Genomic DNA, 22,096 nt, shown 5'->3' with positions numbered 1-22,096 from the left:
CGTTAACACAATATTGTCAGCGTTTATAGTATCAACTGTAGAGGCTAGCACAATGCGCTTGTTAAGGATGCTAAGTATGTTACAAAACAACATCTCTATGTTTAAAAGACGTGTTCCACTTCCCCTCCCGTTTTCTTAGCTGGAATCATATGATGACGCTCCACCGTACCAAGCATCTATATTTTGGGGCGCCGCAGACTGAACTATGCAATCAAATACGGCTATGTTATGAGACGGCGCACCACCGTGGAAAGCATCTGCTCATAGTTGACATGGCAATCTCAACTATGCTATCAGTGCAGGCACAGTACGCATATAATTGCACATTCTCTGTGATTTTATTGCAGCGCTATTGAAATCTAAGGGAGTCGGGACGACCTTTCGCGAACTCAACAAGCTTAGTTTTGGCAGTACACGTGGCGGGGAAAATTGTTAGGACACTGTAACACGCTCATCTTTAAGTTTATAGCGTGTCGAAAGTACCGTCCTTTTAGTCTGAAGGTGTTGAACTTGACTATGACAGGGCGGCATTTTGAGGAAGAATACTGGCCGGCGCAATATGTGGGTTCTATAGATAAGTCTGGTATGTTGTCTTTGATGCCTGTTAGGGTTTCTTTCTGTGGTGTCATGCGAAGCGCGTGTGACGTCACATTCATAGCGCGTCTCTCGGCGCTACATAAGTGCTGCGTTCCGCGGGAATAGTGCATTGTCGGCCCGGCATGGGCGTGTCAATAAAGCGTCTACGTCGCTCGTTACCCTGGCTCTGCCTCATCGCTCTCAGCTACAACATACTGGCGACGAGCATGGGATCACAGTCCCGTCGGGTTGCAAGAGACCACTCGCAGCGGTCCCGGAGCGTGTTGCGAGTAGACTGGCAGGATGGCGATGAGTGGAACGTTCGATCAGTTCATCGAGCACGGCGAAGATTTCGAGTCCTACGTGGAAAGATTCGACCACTTCTTGAATGCCTCTAAGGTGAGCGACGACTTGAAGGTCTCAGTGTTCATAACGGCAATAGGGAAGAAAGCATACAAGGCGATAAAAATTTTACTGGAACCGGAGAAGCCGGAAACAAGACATGCGCACAGCTGGTGCAAACCATGCGAGCGCAGTATGTACCAAAACCCTCTGTAATTCCAGAGGGGTTTAAATTTATCCGCGTTTTCAGCAAGAAGGCGAAACACTGGCAGCGTTCGCGGTAGAGTTGAAATGGTTGGCGGCGTCTTGCGACTTCGGAACATTTCTGCACAATGCTGTTCGCACACGTTTTGTGGCCGTGCTCTGTGACAAAAAAACGCAAGCGGATTTCCTGAAGGATGTTTAAAACTTCTGCTATATCGCGAGGAATATCGAGTTGGCCCTGCAAGGAAAGCCAGCATTTTCAGCCCAACGTGGGGAAAGGGATCGTCAGCGTTCTTCACCGAAAGCAAGGCGCCAGAAAACGCTCACCACGTAGTAGGGAAGAAACTGCTACGGGGCCCGGTGGGGCAAGGGTGACGAAATCGCTGGACTGTTTCCGATGCGGCTCATAGTTTGAAGCGTCTACCTGCAAATTTCTGAAGTATGGTTGTCGGTTGTGTACCTTGTTGGACGCTTAGCGAGAATATGAAGGGACAGAAGTAGAATCTACGAACGTCACAGCTGACGACAGCGACACGGGTGAACTGGCGCTGCACAATATATATTCATGGGAAGGGCGCACCGAACCTTACGAAATTTTTCTGAAGATTGAGCAGAAAAATGTTTTCATGCAGATTGGTACGGAGGCGCCTGTAGGAGGTGTACCAGAAGCACTGTACAAGAAATACTGCTCACCCTACCCAAAGAACCATGCTGTCTAAAGCTGAAAACTTACTGAGGCACACCGCTGCCGGTAACGGGGAAGCTAACCGTTTCGGTAGAGCACAACGGCCAGCACAAGCAGCTTCCGTTAATTGTCGTGAAGACAAACGAGAATACCAACACTGTGCTTTTTGGGACGTGACTGGCTGGCGGCGCTTAAGTTAGACTGGTCTAGTGTGCATGGGGTTCGCCTGGACAAAGTGTTAGCGTTGCTTGAAAAGTAGGCCGAGATTTTTGAGCCTACGCTAGGCCTGGTCAAGAACAGCGCCATTAAATTGGTGCTTAAAGAGGATAGTACACCAGCTTTTTGTAAATCGCGACTGGTGCCATTTGCGGTTAGGGAAGCAGTGTCTTCAGAATTGCAGAATCTCGTGAAGGCAGAAGTGTTAGTACCTGTTAAGCAGAGTGAGTGGGCGACCCCACTAGTGGTCGTGCCTAAACCGAACAACCACATCAGGATATGTTAGGATTTCAAAGTGACGCTAAATCCATTCCTAAGAATGGATCACTATCCCCTTCCCGTTATGGAGGATCTGTTTATAAAAATGGGTGGCTGTAAATATGTTAAGCTGCTTGATCTGTTTACTGCATATCAGCAGCTGGAGTTGCGTCCGCAGTCGCTACTCGTGGTCAACACGCACCTAGGATTGTTCAAGTACACACGTTTACCTTATGGCATTACGAACGCACCTTTAATCTTTCAGGCAGTCACGGATGAGGTGTTGAAGGCACTTGATCGTGTAGCGTCTATCTGGACGATGTGCTGGTAGTAGGGGCTGCATTTGATGACTGTTTTAATAAAGTAGAAAGTGTGCTGTGACGGTTTCAGGGCACAGGCATACAAGTGAAAAAAGAAAAGTGCAAACTATTTCAAACGTCGTTCTTGTACTTGGGGCACATTCTTAACGAAAAGGGCATACGCCTCTGAGATGAAAAGTGAAGGCGACAACGGAGGCGCCGGAACCAAAGACTGAGGCACAATGGGGAGCTTCCCTGGGTTTGATTATGTTTTATATAAAGTTTTTTCACAAAATGGGCGCAATGCTGAGGTCCTTGCACGACGTTGTAAACCAAGGAAAAGGCTTTAGTAGACACGTGAGGAAAAGGAAGCGGTTCAGAAAAGTAAAGCGTGGCTACCGACAGATAAGGTTTTTACATACTACGACTCCAACAAATCGATAGAGCTTGTGTGTGACGCATCCACTTATGGCGTTGACGCCATTCTGTTTCATAAGATTGCGAATTGCATATGCGTCTAGGGCTTTGAGCAAAGCAGAGCAATGTTATGCTCACACTGAAAAAGAGGCTGTCGCCGTGGTATATGGGTTGAAGAAATTTCACAAGTATCTGTTTGAGCGTAGTTTTTTCATTTCTTCAGATTACCAGCCATTAGCTAGCCTTCTGGCGCACGGCAAGCCCGTTTCAGTAACGTGAAAGGCACGCATGTAACGCTGGGCTTTGATCTTAGTGGCGTACGAATACAAATGGGTGTATCGTAAGGGCCGCGACGTTGGAAACGCTGACGCGCTTTCGCGCTTGCCGTTGGCGGATGATCAAGATGTCTCATATTAAGTACATTTTTTCTCAGTTCAGTTCTGAATGAACTTTCTCTGTGGACGCGATTAGAAAGGAAACGAGCACGGATAGAGTGCTATGTAAAGTGTTGACGAACACGATGAGTGGCTGGTCTACACATGTAGCTGACAGTGAATTGTCCCCATACTTTTTTCGTCGGCATAAACTGTCCGTAGACCAGCAGTGCGTACATGGGAAAATCGTGTGATTGTTCCCCACTGCATGCGCAAACAAGTGTTGGCACTTTTGCACGAAGGTCACTCAGGAGTTACGCGTATGAAAATGCTCGCACGTAGCTATGTCTGGTGGCCTCAGTTAACCCAAGACATTGAGTGTGTTGTTATAGGTTGCTGTACTTGTCAGTTGGTGCGGAATGCTTTTCGGAACGCCCCACTACAAACTTGGGGTTGGCCTTGCCGCAGTTTGCAAAGAATCTACCTGAATTTCGCATTCGCAAACAACCAGTGGCTTTTAGTGTTGGTGGATTCACACTCGAAATGGGTAGAAGTGTTCGTGATGAATTCAGCAACGACAGAGCGTACTATTGAAAAGCTGCGCAGTGTGTTCGCCTCGCATGGTCTTCCGGGCGAGGTAGTTACGGAGGCAACGGGCCACCAATTCACTGCGAAGCACTTCATAGAGATTCCGCTCAGAGTCCGTCATATTCAGCACACCTCCGTACTACCCCGTGTCAAATGGAAGTGCGGAGAGGTGTATCCAGACAGTTAAACGGGATCTTCTGCGAGAGCTTCTGGACGGAAGGTCATCGGGAATCAGCAAGACCCTACAACACAGCATTGACATGTTCCTGTACAGGTACCGGAACACCTCTACCACAACAACAGGCAAACGCCAGCTGAACTTTTTCTCTCGTGGAGATCCCGCACTCGCCTAACTCTGCTACAGCCAGACCCGGAGAGACGTATAGAAGAACATTTTTCCAAAGCTAAGCGTCAAGCCGACGAAAAAAGAGGGCCATGGAGGGCATTCGAACAGGGCGAAAGTGTTCTGGTCCAAGGCCTTCGTCCAGGTGAGGCAAGCTCGTTGCCTGGGGCCATTGAAAAAAGGTCCAGTGCCGTTACGTACATTGTGCGGTAGGGCCCGTGAAGATTTGTGCATGTCGACAATATAAGTCCGTGTTGTTTTGACAGTGACGAACAAGTGCACCGTGAGCCTCCCTGTGTGGTGCCAAGTTTAATTTCAGGCCCTGTGCTGGAAGCGTCTGCTACAACGCCACCTGTTCGCGTGCTGGAGTCTACGAGCTCTGCGGCAGCCCCGCCAGAGCCGCTCGAAGACGGCTCCCGGGGGTCAGCGGAATGCCAGTCCACATCAAGATTTTCTACCACCGTCTCCACTTCGAGAACCAGCATCTCCTTAAGGGGCACAGACTGGTCGACGCAGGGCTCGTGCGAAGAAACCTCCCGATTGCTCCAGGCCATCAGCAGTATGAGGAGTGTGGTGTTATGCGAAGTGCGTGTGACGTCACAATGATAGCGCGTCTCTCTGCGCTATATAAGCGCTGCTTTGCACGTGAATAGTCGTGCCAATAAAGCATCTACGTTGCTCGTTACCCTGGCATTGGCTCATCGCGCTCGCCTAACAACACTTTCAAAGAGTCTTCAGTTTCATTTAAAGATTCATGCGAGTCTGGAATCCCTCGAAAAAACGTGGTTAGTGAGCAGAGATCGGTCCTCTATTTCATCGAAACTAGATTGCAAAGAATCATGCTGTGTTGTCAGGGCATGTAGGAAATTTTGGATATTGGTTGCTTTTTCAGCAAACTCGTCTAGTGTATCTGTTTTTTCTTCCAGTGTCCAACGTTTCTTCACTGCAGACAATTTTATTCTCTAAGCTTTTTTGGCTAATTTTTATAGCTTTTATGTGCACGGCAAGCTCGGCCTGATACTTTCCACATTGAACAGAACGCGCGTGCACCTCTTTAAGGAGGTTGCAAACAGCAGCAATTTGTTCGGAAGGCTCGTTCGGAAAAGGCAGATGTTCGATCGTGGATTCACAGCATGTGTTGTGTCCTGGGCTTGTTTCTTACGTCCTCAGCACACAGTAAGAGGAAGAGCATTGAGAGGCAGTCACGAACAACCTCAAGAAACACTTGTGGGCACGGGAGCAACCGCAAGCATCGAGTGCTGCTTTTCTTATATAGAGAGCTAAAGGCCTAAATACCTGCGGAATGCACAAGCGCGGTGCGTGAGGCATGCTGTCAGCGTTTCTCTCGTGCCGACTGAAGATGTCGTGTTTCTGGCCGTTGCAGGACAGACAGCACATAGGACATGCTTCCGCAGGAGCGCCTGCAAAGAGCAGATGTTGGTGAGTTGCGATACCACGGGTTCCTGACCATACGTAGGGACATCACCGCAGGATGTTGATGGTGACAGTACGTCACCACGGACCCGAGCACCCGCACTCAGCCGACGCAACACACCACTTCGACGTTAGCTTCCCGTAGAGGGCACCTCCAGCCTGATCCGAAAGGAGAAATCGAAAGTCATTTTGTCTATCCTCCCACCATATTTCACTTTACAATCTCTTTCTCACAACTCTCCTGTCTACTCCTTTCTTCGCAGTTTTCCACATTTCATAGGCGCCAAGCCTTAATACTTTTAGGCGTACCACATTGAGTTACGCCATATTTGGTGATAGTTACGGTGTACAGCTGGAATGGGCAGGACTTGCTAGCAGGTTCCTGTCCCGTCCCCTCGTTGGGCTTCGTTGTGAGTGCCTGCCACCTTGGCCAAAGACAGCTTTCATTACGGCTATTTGGTATTTTAACCCAAAGCTAGGGCGCAGCGATGTAACAGCTCAGTTCGTAAAGAACACAAACAATTTCCCTAGGTTCTATGTTATTCACAGTGAAAGCTCAGAAAAAGCCCCCGACATATGTCTCCATTCATCGTTTCAAGAATCATAAGCCAAAAGTTATAGATCTGGCAAATGGGGACATTCTTGTGGAAGTGTTCTACCACCATCAATATAGGAAATTTGCAGGAGTCACTGCCTTGGAGACATTGGTATAGCAATTAGCCCTACCAATCACTAAATACTGTCCGCGGTTTCACTTTCGATGGTGGCATTAAGTACATGAGCGTAAAACTGCCGAAGGGACTAAGGAGCAGCATGTGACAAATGTGTATCGAATCAAGATCACACGAGACGACAAAAAATGAAGAAAAGACCTTGTACTGATTTTCGCATTAAAGACTCCCTGACTGTAGAAGCAGGGTACTCAAAAATCACACTTTGAATATATATCTCTTACCCACGACGCGGTTTCAGGTACCAAAGGTACGGCTACCAGAGCTGCCGGGCCAAAGTCAAATGCGCTAAATGTGCCTCTCAGATCACCCCACAAAATGCATATTTGAATGCATCTTTGTGTAAATTGTGGGGGCAGTCGTACTGCCTACTCACACGCTTGTCCAACATGGAAACAAGAGAAAAAATGATCACACGCATAGATAAAGAAAACATTACTTTCTGAGAAGCGCGAAAGCGTTGCTAAATGTTTTTTTGAAGGCCATTGCGGTGCAAGAAGGCATGGCAGCGCAGCGGCTTTCAGCTCCTGCTCATATCACATAGAGTGAGACTGGAGCAGTGCCAACCGTGCCCAAGGGGCTGAGCTTTGACGGCCGCGGCCGGCATCAAACGCGCGTTTTCTGGGCCAGCAGCCGAGCGCCATAATTACTCAGCTACCGTGAAGGCCAATGTCGGCAACTAAAATTCGTCGTCCACAACTTGTATCATTGCCACTGCTCACTTAGTTTTTCCTCACTCTTCGAGAGTGGTGAGAAAGAATGAAAATATCTGGTATACCCGAGAATGTAGGGAAGGAAAAAGACGAAAAAGAAAACCGGAGGAATATCTCCACGGATACCCTATGCAGGAAAAATTTAGAACTTGTAAAAAGACGAGGGCCAACCTCTATATATCCGTCGTGACGCTGAGAAAACTTCAAGGCAAGTGGATGAGTCTTCGATAAACAATGCCACTACATCAAAAATAGGTCAACTTCTCTTCTTTTACAGTTCCTTTCCTGACACCACCTGAAGCACAAACAAATAATCACGAACAAGCCAACATACTTGGGAGCAACTCTTCCTTGTTTCTAGTTCAGTACACTACGCTGACTTTCTTACGGTACAAAAACACAGCAGAAATGAAACGACTTCGAACGAGTGGTTACACTAACGATTAGATTCCATGAGCTTCATCGCGTACTAACTAATGGCAGACTGCACCAGACCCTGACATGATACATTATCAAATGCAACTCCATTTGTCTGAGCATACGGTAGAAGCACTGTTGAAGCTTTTAAACAAAATCTGGATACTGGGGGAAATACCCGAGGCTAAGGACAGGCCGCCATTGGAATCTGAACCTGGCAACGTTTAACGCTAGAACATTAGCTAGTGAGGCTAGCGTAGCAGTGCTGTTTGAGGAACTAGCGGGAATTAAATGGGATGTGATAGGGCATAGCGAAGTTAGGAGGACAGGTGAGGCGTATACAGTACTAAAGGACGGACACATACTGTGCTATCGCGGGTTTGAGGCTAGACGAGAACTAGGTGTGGGATTCCTCAATAAAAAGTATATAGCTGGCAACGTAGAGCAGTTCTACAGTATTAACGAGAGGGTAGCACTATAGCAATTAAGCTGAATAGGAGGTACAAGCTGAAAGTGGTGCAGGCCTACGCACCCACATCCAGCTATGATGACTAGATAGTTGAAAGTTTCTATGAGGACGCCGAATCGGCAATGAATAAAGTAAAATCGCAGTACACTGCACTGATGGGCGACTTCAATGCGAAGGTGGGCAAGAAGCAGGCTGACGACCACGCGGTAGGTGACTATGGAATAGGCTCTAGAAATAGCAGGGGATAATTATTGGTCGAATTCGCGGATAGAAATAATTTACGGATCATGAATACCTTCTTCCGCAAATGAGAAAACAGGAAGTGGACATAGAAGAGCCCCAATGGTGAGATTAAAAATGAAATCGACTTCATACTATGCGCTAAACCTGGCATCATTCAGGATGTGGCCGTCCTCGGAAAGGTGCGTTGTAGCGACCACAGAATTGTAAGGTATAGAATTAGCTTAGACTTGAAGAGGGTACGGAAGAAGCTGGTGAAGAAGAAGACCATTAACGAGTTAGCCGTAAGAGGGAAAGCACAGGAGTTTAGGATAGCGCTGCAAAACAGATATTCGGCTTTAACTGAGGAAGATCATCTTGATGATCATTCAATGCATGATAATCTGACATCAGTAATCACGGAAGTGCGCAGTAGAAGTAGACGGTAGGACAGTTAGAAAGGATACCGGGAAGCTATCTCAGGTGACGAAAGATCTGATTAAGAAGCGCCAAAACATGAGGGCATCTAACCCTACCGATAGAATAGAACTAACGGAGCTATCAAAGTTAATAAATAAGCGCAAGGTAGCGGACATAAGGAACTTTAATATGGAGAAAATCGAGCATGCTATAAAGAACGGAGGTAGCCTAAAAACAGTGAAGAGGAAACTAGGCATGGGTAAAAACCAGATGTATGCATTAAGGGACAAGCAGGGCAATGTCATTAGCAATATGGATAAGATAGTTAACGTAGCTGAAGAGTTCTACACAGACCTGTACAGTAGCCAATGTAATCAGAGCGTTAAGGAGAAAGACAGCAGTGCACAGAAATGCGTCATCCCGCCAGTAACGAAAGATGAAGTAAAGAAAGCCTTAGAAGCAATGAAAAGGGGAAAAGCAGCAGGGCAGGATCAGGTAACAGCAGATCTGTTGAAGGATGGAGGGGGCATCGTGCTAAAAAAACAAGCCACCCTGTATACGCAATGCCTTATGACCTCGACTGTACCAGAAGCTTGTAAGAATGCAAAAATTATCTTAATTCATAAGAAGGGAGACGCCAAGACTTGAAAAATGCAGGCTGATCAGCTTACTATCCGTTGCCTACAAAGAATTTACTAAGGTAACCGCTAATAGAGTCAGGGCAACGTTAGACTTTAATCAATCAAATGATCAGGCAGGCTTTCGTAAAGGATATTCCACAATAGATCATATTCACACTATCAAGCAGGTGATAGAGAAATGCGCAGAATATAACCAACCTTTATATATAACTTTCATTGATTACGAGAAATCATTCGACTCAGTGCAAACCTCAGCAGTCATACAGGCATTGCGTAATCAGTGGGTAGAAGAGCATTGTGTCAAAATACTAGAAGATATATATAGCAAATGCACAGCTACTATAGTCCTCCATAAAGTCAGCAATAAAATTTCAATAAGGAAGGGCATCAGGCAAGGAGACACGACCTCGCCAATGCTGTTCACCGCATGCTTACAGCAGGTATTTCGAGGCCTGAATTGTGAACAGTTGGGAATAAGTATAAATGGAGAATACCTAAATAATCTGCGCTTTGCTGCTGACATTGCCTTGCTGAGTCACTCAGGAGGTGAACTACAAATCATGATCAATGAGTTAGACAGGCAGAGCAGATCGATGGGTTTAAAAATTAACATGCAGAAAACCATGGTAATGTTCAACAGCCTAGCAAGGGAACAACAGTTCACAATTGGCAACGAGAGCCTAAAAATTGTGATGGAATACGTCTACTTAGGGCAGGTAGTGACAGCTTATCCGGATCATGAGAGGGAGATATCAAGAAGGATAAAAATGGGGTGGAGCGCATATGGCAAATTGTCGCAGATCATGAGTGGAAGTTTACCAATTTCCCTCAAAAGAAAAGTGTACAACAGCATATTCTTACCGGTACTCACCTACGGGGCAGAAACGTGGAGGATAACGAAAAGAGTTCAGCTTAAGTTGAGGACAACGGAGCGAGCCATGGAAAGAAAAATGATAGGTGTAACGTTAAGAGATCGGAAGCGGACAGAGTGGGTGAGGGAACAAACACGGGTTAATGACATCCTAGTCGAAATCAAGAGAAATAAATGGGCTTGTGCAGGGCATGTAATGCGAAGGCAAGATAACCGCTGGTCCTTAAGGGTAACGGAGTGGATTCCAGGAGAAAGTAAGCGGAGCAGGGGGCGGCAGAAGGTTAGGTGGGCGGATGAGATTAAGAAGTTTGCAGGCAAAGGGTGGATGCAGCTGGCAAAAGATAGGGCTAATTGGAGAGACATGGGAGAGGCCTTTGCCCTGCAGTGGGTGTAGTAAGGCTGTTGATGATGATGATGAAGGAAAAGGTAGTTATTGTCCCATTGCTGAAATCCTGAAAACTCCCAACCTCTTCTACTAGTTACAGGCCAGTAGCACCTACCACCTAGCTTGCAAAATTCTTCGAATGTGTAGTAAATATTCCGTTAATGTTTATTCTTAAGTCTCGCCAATTGCTTCACCTCCACCAGTGCGGCTTCAGAAAGGCTTGCCCAACAGAGGATTATTCTTGTCCAGCTAGAAAACACTGTCCAAAAAGCATGAATACAGCGGTAACCATCTGCGACAGTTTTTTTTAATATGGAAAGAATTTATGATACCACCTGGAGGTTTGGGATTCTCCGCCACCTGACAGATTTGAGTATCCGCAGGAGAATGTTAAGAAACATTTCTTGTCGAACCGGACATTTTAAATCCGCCTGAGTTAAAACCGCTCGAATAACTCCACTGAGGAAACGGTATTCCTCAGGTATGCATTTTTAGCACTACACTTTTCATTGTAAAAATTAATTCCTTAGCCAAAGTAATCCTAAAGTCTATTATGTACTCGGTTAATGTCAGTGACCTCCAAATTGCAAGCGCAGCATCCAGCTTATAAACATGTGAAAGACAAGTACAACTCACATTAAACAAGCTTGGTAATTGGGCATGCAAAAATGACAAAAAAAAACGGTTGCTTCGGTCTCTCTCAGGAGAGTCCTGCAGCCGGATCACACCATGAACTTAAATAAAACCGTTTACCCAATAAAACAGTAATGTAAATAGTTAGGTGTAACATTCGACAAAAAACTTGCTTCCTCCCAAAGAAATATCTTAAACCCACTGCCTGTCGAGCTCTACACATACTTAAGTTACTGTAACAAAGACACTAGCACCCTTATCGGATGTCTTCTCTATATCTATCGTACACTACTGAGCTCCTGTCAAGATTACGGGTGTTCGGTCTATTGTTTCCTAAGACCATTATACATTAAACGACTGGATCTAGTACATAACCTTGTTTTGCGTCTTTCGACTGGAACATACAGGTCGTCACCAGTGACTAGACTATAAATAGAAACCAAAGAACCTTCACTAGCTGACAGATGAAATATGCTTACATGTTCATGCATTCCGAAAATTTGTTTGTTGCAGAAACACATGTTACCCAATATTTACCAAATGCCCCTCTAGAACACTATCTAACTACAAATCCCACGCAATGAGACCGCTCGTACTCCGTTTCTAAGAGCAGCGCCAGGAGTTCAACATACTGGATGCACTAGCTGATATTGCCACCTTGATACAACTTCCTTGCTTTAAGCGACCTCACATTACATACTTTCGTAAAACACAAACACCTCATGAACTCATTACACAACAGTTATTGGCAATGAACGAGAACTATAGTGATGATGCAGAATTTTACACAGATGGTTCCAAAACAACACTTTATGCTGGTTGTGCCATACCAGAAGACAAGCGAGAAAAAAATAGTAAGGTTGCCTCAGTGTGCATCTGTTTTACTGACCAAAGTTCGTCCTATCGCTAGCTGTAGACATGTACCGAGAAACAGCACTTAGAAAGCGCGATTTACACATACTCTCTCAGCGTAATTACATCACTACATCCGAACAATGCAAAGAGCATTTAATAGGAGACAGCACACAACCTAGTCGCGGCTAAAACACAAGAACATTGAAAAATAAATTCTGTGGTGTGCCAAGACAGGTAAGAATCTGTGGTAACGAAACAGCTGATTTATGTATTGCAGCCATCTGAAATACTAAAAAACAGAAAGCGAAAATGCCACATAATGACGCAATAAAATTTGCCCATAGAAAGCTAATAGAAATTGGCAGGAAGCAAGCGATGTTGAAATAAATAACAAGTTGACCTAGTAAAGCCAGACACAGCGGAATGAAAAGCATATAGTGACTAAGAGCGTTTCTTTGAATCAGTTTTATGTCGCCTTCGTTTTGGACACACGCAGAGTGGGTGAGGGAACAAATGGGGGTTAATGACATCCTAGTCGTAATCAAAGAGAAAAAATGGGCTTTGGCAGGGAATGTGCTGCGAAGGCGAGATAACCGCTGCTTCTTAAGGGTAACGGAGTAGATTTTAAAAGAAGGCAAGCGTAGCAGGGGGACGGCAGAAGATAAGCTGGGTAGGTGAGGTTAGGAACTTTGCAGGCATAGGGTGGGCGCAGCTGCAAAGGACAGCGTGAATTCGAGACATGGGAGAGACATTTGCCCTGCAGTGGGCATAGTTGTTGATGATGAGGATAATTTAACATATGACTTCATTCTTACAAATACAAACCAATATGCGCCCACTGCGGAGAGATGGTGACCACAAACCAGATATACATTGCGGGGACCTGCCCTGCAGACCCTGAGTTTGCTTTCCCGCGAGGCACCGTGCAGTGGCGGTCTCACCCCGAGGATGAACGCATTCCCTTGTCAGTTACATTAACTGGCAAGAGAGTGCGCCAACATCGCTGCGGAGGAGACTGCCAAAAACTGCGGACGTCCTCTATTCATTAGCATACCTTGTTGCTAGCCGGCATTATTGTTTCTGCAGCAATAAATGCCTGTTTGTGGCAGCCAATGTGTCGTTCCTTTGTTCCCTCAGAGCAAGGCCCGCCGTGGTCGGCGAGCGCTCGGTAGCGTACGCGATCACGGGGTGGGGTCCGGGCGGCTTTGAACCGTGTCAGCCGCGATTGAGTGGGGAGAACGTACTTATCTGCCCATCCAAACCCACAACATATCCTCCACAAAACTTGATGAACTTCGAAAAAAGCATTTCCGACAATTTCTCGACAAGCATGTCTCATTACACCTTTGCTTACTCCTAGAAGAAAAATCCCTAGTCAAAACCTCTTGTTTCGTTCCTAAAGGATGCAAACATCCCAAACCTGCTGTACTCTTACAAAATCATCATTAAACTTCCTCACATTAAACAGACCTATTTAAACTTGCATTTTGAGCATGATGGCATTAGCTGCCTGTGTTCCATAGAAACGAACACACCACACACCACATACGACAAACAAAAAAATGACAGCACAGGAGGCAAACTATACAATATAAATTTTCTATTGTAATCATGTTGTGGTTTTTAACAGGGTACCGTCCAAAGTGTTGTTTCGAGCCTGTGTAGAGGAGTTCCCTAGCATATTTTGCACTCCTAACCGTTGGAGGACTGAGTGCAGGAGTTTCTTCCTCCTTCGCGACTCTGGGGTTGCTGATGACAAAAAGTGACCTATGCTGCAGGGCTCAGATGCAAACCGCTTGGGCTGTGTATGTGTAATTTCGAGAATGGCTTCAAGGCAGCAGCGTGACCGTATTGAAGGTCAGCACAAAAATTCCAGCGGATGTATTACCATATGTATAGGGCAATCGCAGGGCTCGCGATTTTTCAGTCCAGTGCGAAAGCCGAGGTGAGCTTTAATCCGTAAAAATTATGCTGTCTCGAAGGAAGGTCCCGGTTGGCGGGTGGTCATGCAGTGGGGTCGAGTGGGCAGATGATTGCAATCTCGTTCAGTCGACAGGAGCGAGATAAGTTATCAGCGTCCTGATGTTTGCAGCTGGATAGTTAACAGACGTAGAAGTCATACATCTGGCCACGCACAGCCCATCGAGCCAGGCGGCTGTATTGGCGTTTTAAGAAATAAACCGAAAAAAGGGTTTGGTGGTTCGTGACGACTTAAAATGGACAGCCGCAACGATTGAGGAGAAACTTGCGGAGGCCTTTGCGATGGTCAAGTAGTGTTTTTCCGTCAAAGAGTAGTCGTACCAACTTCATTATGGGCGTGGTGGCATATGCAACAACATATTAGTCGAATGCAGATTTGCATTCGGTGAGCACAGCGCTAGTGCCTGCACTACCGGCATCTGGGTGTGCTTCTTTGGGTGCTGTTTGGTCGAAACGGCGAAAACGGCTCACCAGGAAGTGAGTACTTACACTCAGTGAGGCCAGTTCACGATAACTTGGAAAGGCAGTGAGAGGACGTGCGCATGACGACGGCAAAACCGCGTTGCTCGAAAACGCAACCCTCAGGAGTAACAGAACTTTTGATTGCCAAGTGTATCCGAACGTTTTCGCAGTAGTGAAAGCGTTGAAATCAAAGTTTCCGGCGCATGATCGGTGCCTCCATGTCACGGATCTCTGCAGAGAACACTCGGGCCGAAAGAATGGACTAGGCGACGGGTGGACCCACACAAACGCACATTTAATACATCCTACGTGGCAAACACACTAGAACACATAACTAAAAATCTAACACAAAGCACAAAGACAATAAACACACACGACCCGGGCACACTGCCACTAGCGTCTACTACTAGTGTTCTACTATTTGCGGTCGGCGTTCGTGCTCACGGTTTGTTCGGCGTGGCTGCGGCGTTGTATGGATCCAGTAGGCGGCGTTCGCCGTGCTTGGGATGGCGTCGCTGGCGGCGTTCGACGCGCTTGGGCTGGCGTCGCTGGCTGCGTCGTACAAGCTCCACGTCCAAGCGCCCGTGGAGATGAAGCCGGTGTCGTTGGCGTGGGGGCACCACCCGAATGGGTGGCAACAGCGCTGGAGACACCCCTGGCCGTAGCAGGTGGTAGCGTCCTGTGTTGACTCCCCGGAACGGGCTCAGGCACGGCAGGAGGGTCCACGATGCGGAGTGGTAGAAGGCGAGCTCACCGGAACAGTAGCCGGCGTCGCTCTCTTCCAGCCGATGTGTCCCTGACTCGTCGGAGCCTCCGCTTCTCTGCTGTTCCCCCAAGTCCCGCGCTCTCACTCGCCCTTGTATAGCTTCGGTGTTAGTCCACGTAAGCCTTGTCGTCGTCTTCTTCTCTTTTCCACCAATCATCTCTCTCCACCTCACGGAATGCTTCTCCACCAATCATCTCTCTCCACCTCACCGAATGCTTCTTCTTCATCTTCTTTATTCTTCGCTTAATTCGCGTCGTCTTCTCCACACATTTTTCCTTTAAAATTTATTTTGGCTCGTTATTATATGTGACAAGGCCCCCTCTCTCAAGAGTTTTTCCATGAAAAACTGCTCACGTCATACTCTCTTCAAGCCATCCATGCCAACCGACTATCTTCTGTGGCTATTCTATACCCAGCACACATCACACCGCAGAGGTCTACCACACACCAAACGCACACCACTAACACAGCAGAGCAAATTGCGTTTCCAGAAGACGCCACTGCCGCTGTCCGCACATAGTCCTTAATAATCATGTTCACGTCCACAACACTCGATTGTATGATCACATAACACCAACAATAACAACAACAAACACAACAAGGTAAATCACAAAGGCACATTAACACAGCAACCACATGATATATCCCAGAGACACCCAGGGCTGACCACTTAGCTCTATTTCTATAAAAGTCTAATTTGTGACATACGACCTCAATTTGGCTTGGCCCATCCCAAAACGTCTCCCTCTTGATTTGGAGTGGGGCTCTAATCTTCTGTCTGCATTCAAATTGGGCTTCCTCAGTACCTCATCCCCTCCTGCGTTTTTCTTCCCACTGAACGTGGACACCTCGGCAGCATCACCTGTCTCCTCGGCCACTACCGAACAAGTTTCCCTGGGGGCGTACCGCCGTACGGGACCTCGTTCTTCATATTTCTTAAACATATTAACATGGAAAACCCTCTTAGTGCCATCTATCACTACCTCATAATTCATTTCCTTTTTCTTCCGCGTCACAAGGTACGGGCCCTTCCACTGCATCAGTAACTTATTATGATTCATGGGTAGCAACACAAGAACCCTGTGGCCCGGATTCAGATTTCTGTGAATGCCTTTCTTTTCATAACATCTCTTTTGGCGTTCACGTGCCTTTGCCAGGCTTTGATGTGCAAGCCTGTAAGTTTCATTCAACCTATCCCGCAACTCAAACACGTATGTGTATGTTGTCTTAAGATCTTATGAAGTCTCTTTATTAGCCCACAGCTCCTAGAGTATTGTAAGTGGACCTCTAACGGTTCTCTCATACAACATCTCAAAGGCCGAGAAACCAAGACTCTTCTGTGGTACTTCGCGGTAAGCGAACAAGAGAGCTGGGAGATATCTATTCCAATCAGTAGGTCTCTCCTGGCACATTTTTTTGATCATATTTTTGAGGATGCCGTTGAACCGCTCAGCAAGCCCATTACACATGGGATGGTAAGGCGTCGTCAGTAACTGTCTTACTGACAAAAGGCGGTTAACCTCCTTCATTAGATCCGATGTGAAGCTCGAGCCACGGTCACTCGACATTTTCCTCGGGAACCCATAACGCGATAACATTTCCACAAGACCCTCCGCCACTTGGATACTGTCAATAGTTCTCAGTGGAATAGCGTCAGGATAACGAGTGGCCACGTCAACCAGAGTAAGCACATATATATTGCCTTTGGCGGATACAGGAGAGATTGGACCCACAATGTCAACCGCCACTCGCTGAAACGGTAGGTCGATGGCTGGAATCTTGCCCAGTGTTACGGGACCAACTCTTCTTTTCGGAACTGTGCGCTGGCACACGTCACATGAGCGAACAAAGCACTTAACGTCACTCTGAACACCCAGCCAAAAGAGCTCCTCGGTGATCCTAGACATCGTTTTTTGAACACCCTGGAGTCCGGCCATAATGGCGTCATGTCCTAAGCGTAGTACGGTCTCTCGCATATCGCTTGGTAACACCAGCTGTTGGACCCGCCTTCCTGAACTAAATATGCATTCCCTGTGCAGAAGACCATTTACCAATTTATATTCGAATGACGTCCTACTCTTCTTTCTTTTCACTCTTTCCCCGACTCTTTCGAAGCAAGCCTTCAAACTCCGGTCTTCCTTTTTCCTAATTGCAAATTTGCCCGGTGTGACGCTCAGGCACAATGTAACAGGAGCAGAGAGCGGACGCTGCGTTGCTCAGGCTGTCGCTTGAGCTTGTGTCTCCACTGTCGACGAAAAAGTGACTGTACGCGTCAGAGCTGTCGCAGGCCTTTCCTCCTTTGGATGTTCTTCACCGTCGAGCATCCTCCACTCGGGATCGGGGTCTTCGACACCTCTTGCACCCGTAATGTTTCACAAGATGAGATTGTAAATGGGTGGCTCTATGCATTTTGCTACAACCTGTCCGGTATAATATGGCGTGGACACTAGAATCCTTGCTTCAGGAAGGTACCTCACTGTGCTATCTACAAGAGTGACGGCCGACGCTTCCCCTGTAAGATCCTAGTCCTTCACCAGGCTTCTACGAACCAAGACTGTGTTGGCTCCGCTGTCTCTAAGCACCAATATAGGACGGTCCCCGATTTGCCCAACGACAACTGGCATTGCTGCTTTCGACTTGGGTGTTCCACTCACTGCCTCATTTTCCAGCGGCCTTTGCTCTCCTTTCAGCTGTGGAACTTCGGATGGCGTGACAAGTTGTACGCTTGAGTCGACAACGCATGCAGCTCGGTCCTGCGTTCTGTATCGGCACTCATCTAGAGTATGACTGCTCCTCTTACAGCCTTGACACACAACCTGTGTGTTTTGGGCAGCGCTACTAGTCCGACAGTGAGCTGCACGGCGTCCCACCTTGCCGCAGCGAAAACACCTTACTGGCGCCTTAGATGAACCGCCATATACTCTTGGATTTGCCGCATCTGTCTCTAGGACCTTTTGGGTTTCCTCCTTTGCCTTACTCAAATTTCTTATCCCTTGAGCCTCGACGAATTGGTCAGCAGTGTCGGCGAACTCTTCCAACGAACACAACTTTCTTTCCTTCAGGAGTAGCGCCAGCTTTGAGCTGCAACACGCTAAAAATTGCTCTGTGACCAGCTTGTCACGTACCCCTTCAAAACTATTTTCTGTGTTTGACATATCAAGCCACCTGTCAAAATAGTTGGTCAGCCTCCAGGAAAACTGCATCGCGGTTTCCGAATCCTCAGGTTTCGCGGTGCGAAATCTCTCACGAAAACCCTCTGCCATAAGCCTGCATCTTAGGAGGAGTGCCTTTTTTACTTTCTCGTAGTCCATGAAATCAGCAGCAGGCATCCTTCCAAAAGCACTCAGCGCCTCTCTGACTAAACACATGCTCAATGCCGTAGCCCGTTCACAGCGCTCCCAGCCTTGACCCAAACCTATCCACTCGAATCGTTGTAGATATGCATCCAAATCATCTCTCTTGTCATCAAAAGGAGCCATCAGCTTCCTTGGGCAAACTCTGGCTGGTCTAGAAGATTCTGTACCCGCTAAGGAACGCTGATCATTGTCCGTGATCTCCTCATATCCTCCCGCGACATGCGCCTGTTTCCACAAAATAAACTCCTTCTCCCGTTCTATCCTTCTTTTCTCCTGTTCTGCCTCGCGAGCTCTTCTATCTGCCTCGAGAGCTTTTTTCTCTTCTCGCTCTTCCGCCTCGCGAGCTCTTTTCCCCTCGCGTTCATCTGCATCACGAGCGTCTGCGCGTGCTTGCGCCCTTTCCTCTCTCTGCCTATCTGCCTCTTTCCCTCCTCGTCATATAGACGCAACGCCTCTTTGCTTAACTCCAGCTTGAGCGGCAGCTCTTACGTTTTTGCCATATCCATACATTCTGCCGTCGATCCGAGATCCGAGACAAAGCAAAAAAGGAAATGTATCCTGGCACAGGCTCACCACTTATCTTTGTCAGGGATCTTTCCGGAGAACACTCGGACCGAAAGAATGGACTAGGCGACGGGTATACCCACATAAACGCACATTTAATACGCCCTACGTGGCACACATACTAGAACACAAAACTAACAAAACTAACACAAAGCACACAGCCTATAAATACACACGACCCGAGCACACTGCCACTAGCGTCTACTACTAGTGTTCTACTATTAGCGGTCGGCGTTCGTGCTCACGGTTGGTTCGGTGCGGCTGCGGCGTTGTATGGATCCAGTTGGCGGCGTTCGCCGCGATGGCATGACGTCGTTGGCGGTGTTCAACGCGCTTGGGCTGGCGTCGCTGGCTGCGTCGTACAAGCTCTAGGTCCAAGCGCCCGTGGAGATGAAGCCTGTGGCGTTGGCGTGGGGGCACCACCCGGATGGGTGGCAACAGCGCTGGAGACACCCCTGGCCGTAGCAGGTGGTAGCGTCTTGTGTTGACTCCCCGGAATGGGCTCAGGCACGGCAGGAGGTGCACGATGCGGAGTCGTAGAACGCGAGCTCACCTGAACAGTAGCCGGCGTCGCTCTCTTCAAGCCGATGTGTCCATGACCCGCTGGAGCCTCCGCTTCTCTGCTGTTCCTCTTATGTCCCTCGCTCTCACTTGCCCTTTTATAGCCTCGGTGTTAGTCCACGTAAGCCTTGTCGTCATCTTCTCTTCTCCACCAGTCACCTCTCTCCACCTCACCGAATGTTTCTCCACTAATCAACTCTCTCCACCTCAACGAATGCTTCTTCTTCATCTTCTTTTTTCTTCGAATAATTCGCGTCGTCTTGTTCACACCATTTTTCTTTAAAATTTAATTCAGGCTCCTTAATATATTTGACACTGCAGTCGAAACACAACTTGACAGCCTATATCTGGCAAAGCCAACGCTATGGGTTAGCGACAGGTGTAGGATAATGAACGGTTGAAACAGCCTTGGCGACCTGTTCATTAAGTTGGCGCAGAAAAAGAGCCAGACATGGGGGTGGGTATTGGGGATGTTACGAAAGTGACAGCTCTCGATCAGATTCTTGGATGAATTCTTTAATGTGCTGCATCTGCACGGACTGGCTAGCTGAAGCCGTCGGCCCTGCCAGTGACTGGAAATGTGTTCGGCGTAGTGTGTTCGCAAGTCAGAGCATTGTATTTGCATACGTAGTTCTTGGGTACTTTGACATAATCTGCCGACATCGTCAACAGAGCTACGTTTTGCACTGACCAGATCTGAAAGGTGTCAGAGTGGAGACTCTTGAGGGCATGTGTGACCTTATCGGCGTCCGAAATCTGTGCATTCGGTAATTTGCACAGGTCGATGGCATCCGCAAAGTAACTGTTAATGGACTTGTCCACCTCTTGTCACACGCGTGCGAGCGTTCTGCGGCGCGAAGTTTCCAAAAACCAGAGGGCCGAATACCTCTGAGCAGTTAGTCAGGGAAGCAGACCGATTTGTGACGTTCATTGCCCGGTCGAGATTAGAAACCACGTTGATGGGTTTTCGACCTTCATTGCATTTGAAGTTACCCTTTAAATTAATGTATGAAGGAACGTTATCTCTTGTGCCAACTGTAAATGTTAAAAAAATCTCGAACTGGACAGCATACCAAATGCTTTTTTTGCGTAGGCATGTGGCATGAGTCGACATTATGTGATCATTATAATAAAAACCTCACTTGAGCAGAAACGGGTAACTAATAACTGGCTTACTGCTAAGGTGACCCCAATACCTCAGTGCACAATACTGCAAACAAGCTGCAAGTTTTCATATAATAGGCCAATCTATTTAAATTTCGCTTTTTGCAAATGCACTGTATACAAATATTGTTAATCAACAAAATCTTTTTTTTCAAATAATCATTGTTTTCTCAAAAAACTCAACTGTATCACAACAAGTAGAGGCAGCCAATCACTCTGTGAAGACTCTGAATGATAATAAACAAGTTGAAGTGCTACTATGGACCTTTTCGTGGTTTTAGACAGAGTAGAAAAGAGATAAATATTTAACAGGCTAATAATAGTGAGAAATAAACATCAATTTCTGCACTAGAAAACACAAGCCGAATCGGCAGATCTAGGTTTGTGGAAATCAATGGTATACATCGAAATTATTAAGTATGAACTCCGGTGTGCTTCAGGAAACCATATTGCGTCCGTTCTCTTTAAATGACAAAGTGACGAAGTAGACGAAGCTGGCAGAGGCGCGGAACGGAGTGGCGTCGAAAAAGCAGTTTCAGTTGTGGTCGAGCGCATGATCAGCAGTTTCACGCAGGTGTTGTCTGATATTATTGCAATTCAGGCTATTTCTCAACCTCAGCTTCTAGTTCCACGAGCACCATCTTCACAACAAGCGTCCCTGTAAGTATTTCTCGTCACACTCTTTGCACTAATGAGGTAGAAATGGCTTGTCCTGCGCAGAAGCGTCGTGCTTCAACCTCTCCTTCCAAGTCCTCCGTTCCCCAGCTCAAGACCAAAAAAGGGCGCCCTAGACTGTCTTCCAAGTCAGATATGCTAGAAGAGGCTGTTTCAGCCTCTATTCTCGAGTAGGCATCATGGCGGGTGTAAAGGTTTTCCACTGTAATTGCCGCTCTATTGCATCTTCTTTTCTTTATTTAAACATTCTTCTATGTTCTCATAACCTAGATATTGTAGTCTTGCAAGAGTCTTGGCACTCTCTTAGTAAGTCATTTTCTTTAAACAAGTTTTGTATTCCGTATGGACCGCATAAATGGTAGGGGCGGTGGGCTGCTGACCCTGATTTCACCAAAATTGTTTCACCGGGCATTAATAACTAAAAAAAGTAATGAATTCTGATTACGAGCTTCTAGCTATAGATCTCACTTTGCCACAC

At 47.0% G+C, this 22,096-nt stretch overlaps 1 pseudogene; it reads left to right on the top strand.

Annotated features, from left to right (window-relative positions):
* The first annotated feature begins 879 nt into the window (after nucleotides 1-879).
* LOC144095028 (uncharacterized) lies at nucleotides 880-4,312 on the top strand (annotated as a pseudogene).
* Nucleotides 4,313-22,096: the final 17,784 nt, after the last annotated feature.

Source organism: Amblyomma americanum, chromosome 6 (genome assembly GCF_052857255.1).
Source record: "Amblyomma americanum isolate KBUSLIRL-KWMA chromosome 6, ASM5285725v1, whole genome shotgun sequence".
Taxonomy (NCBI): Eukaryota; Metazoa; Arthropoda; class Arachnida; order Ixodida; family Ixodidae; genus Amblyomma; species Amblyomma americanum.
This window is presented reverse-complemented; position numbering and strand designations above follow the sequence as displayed.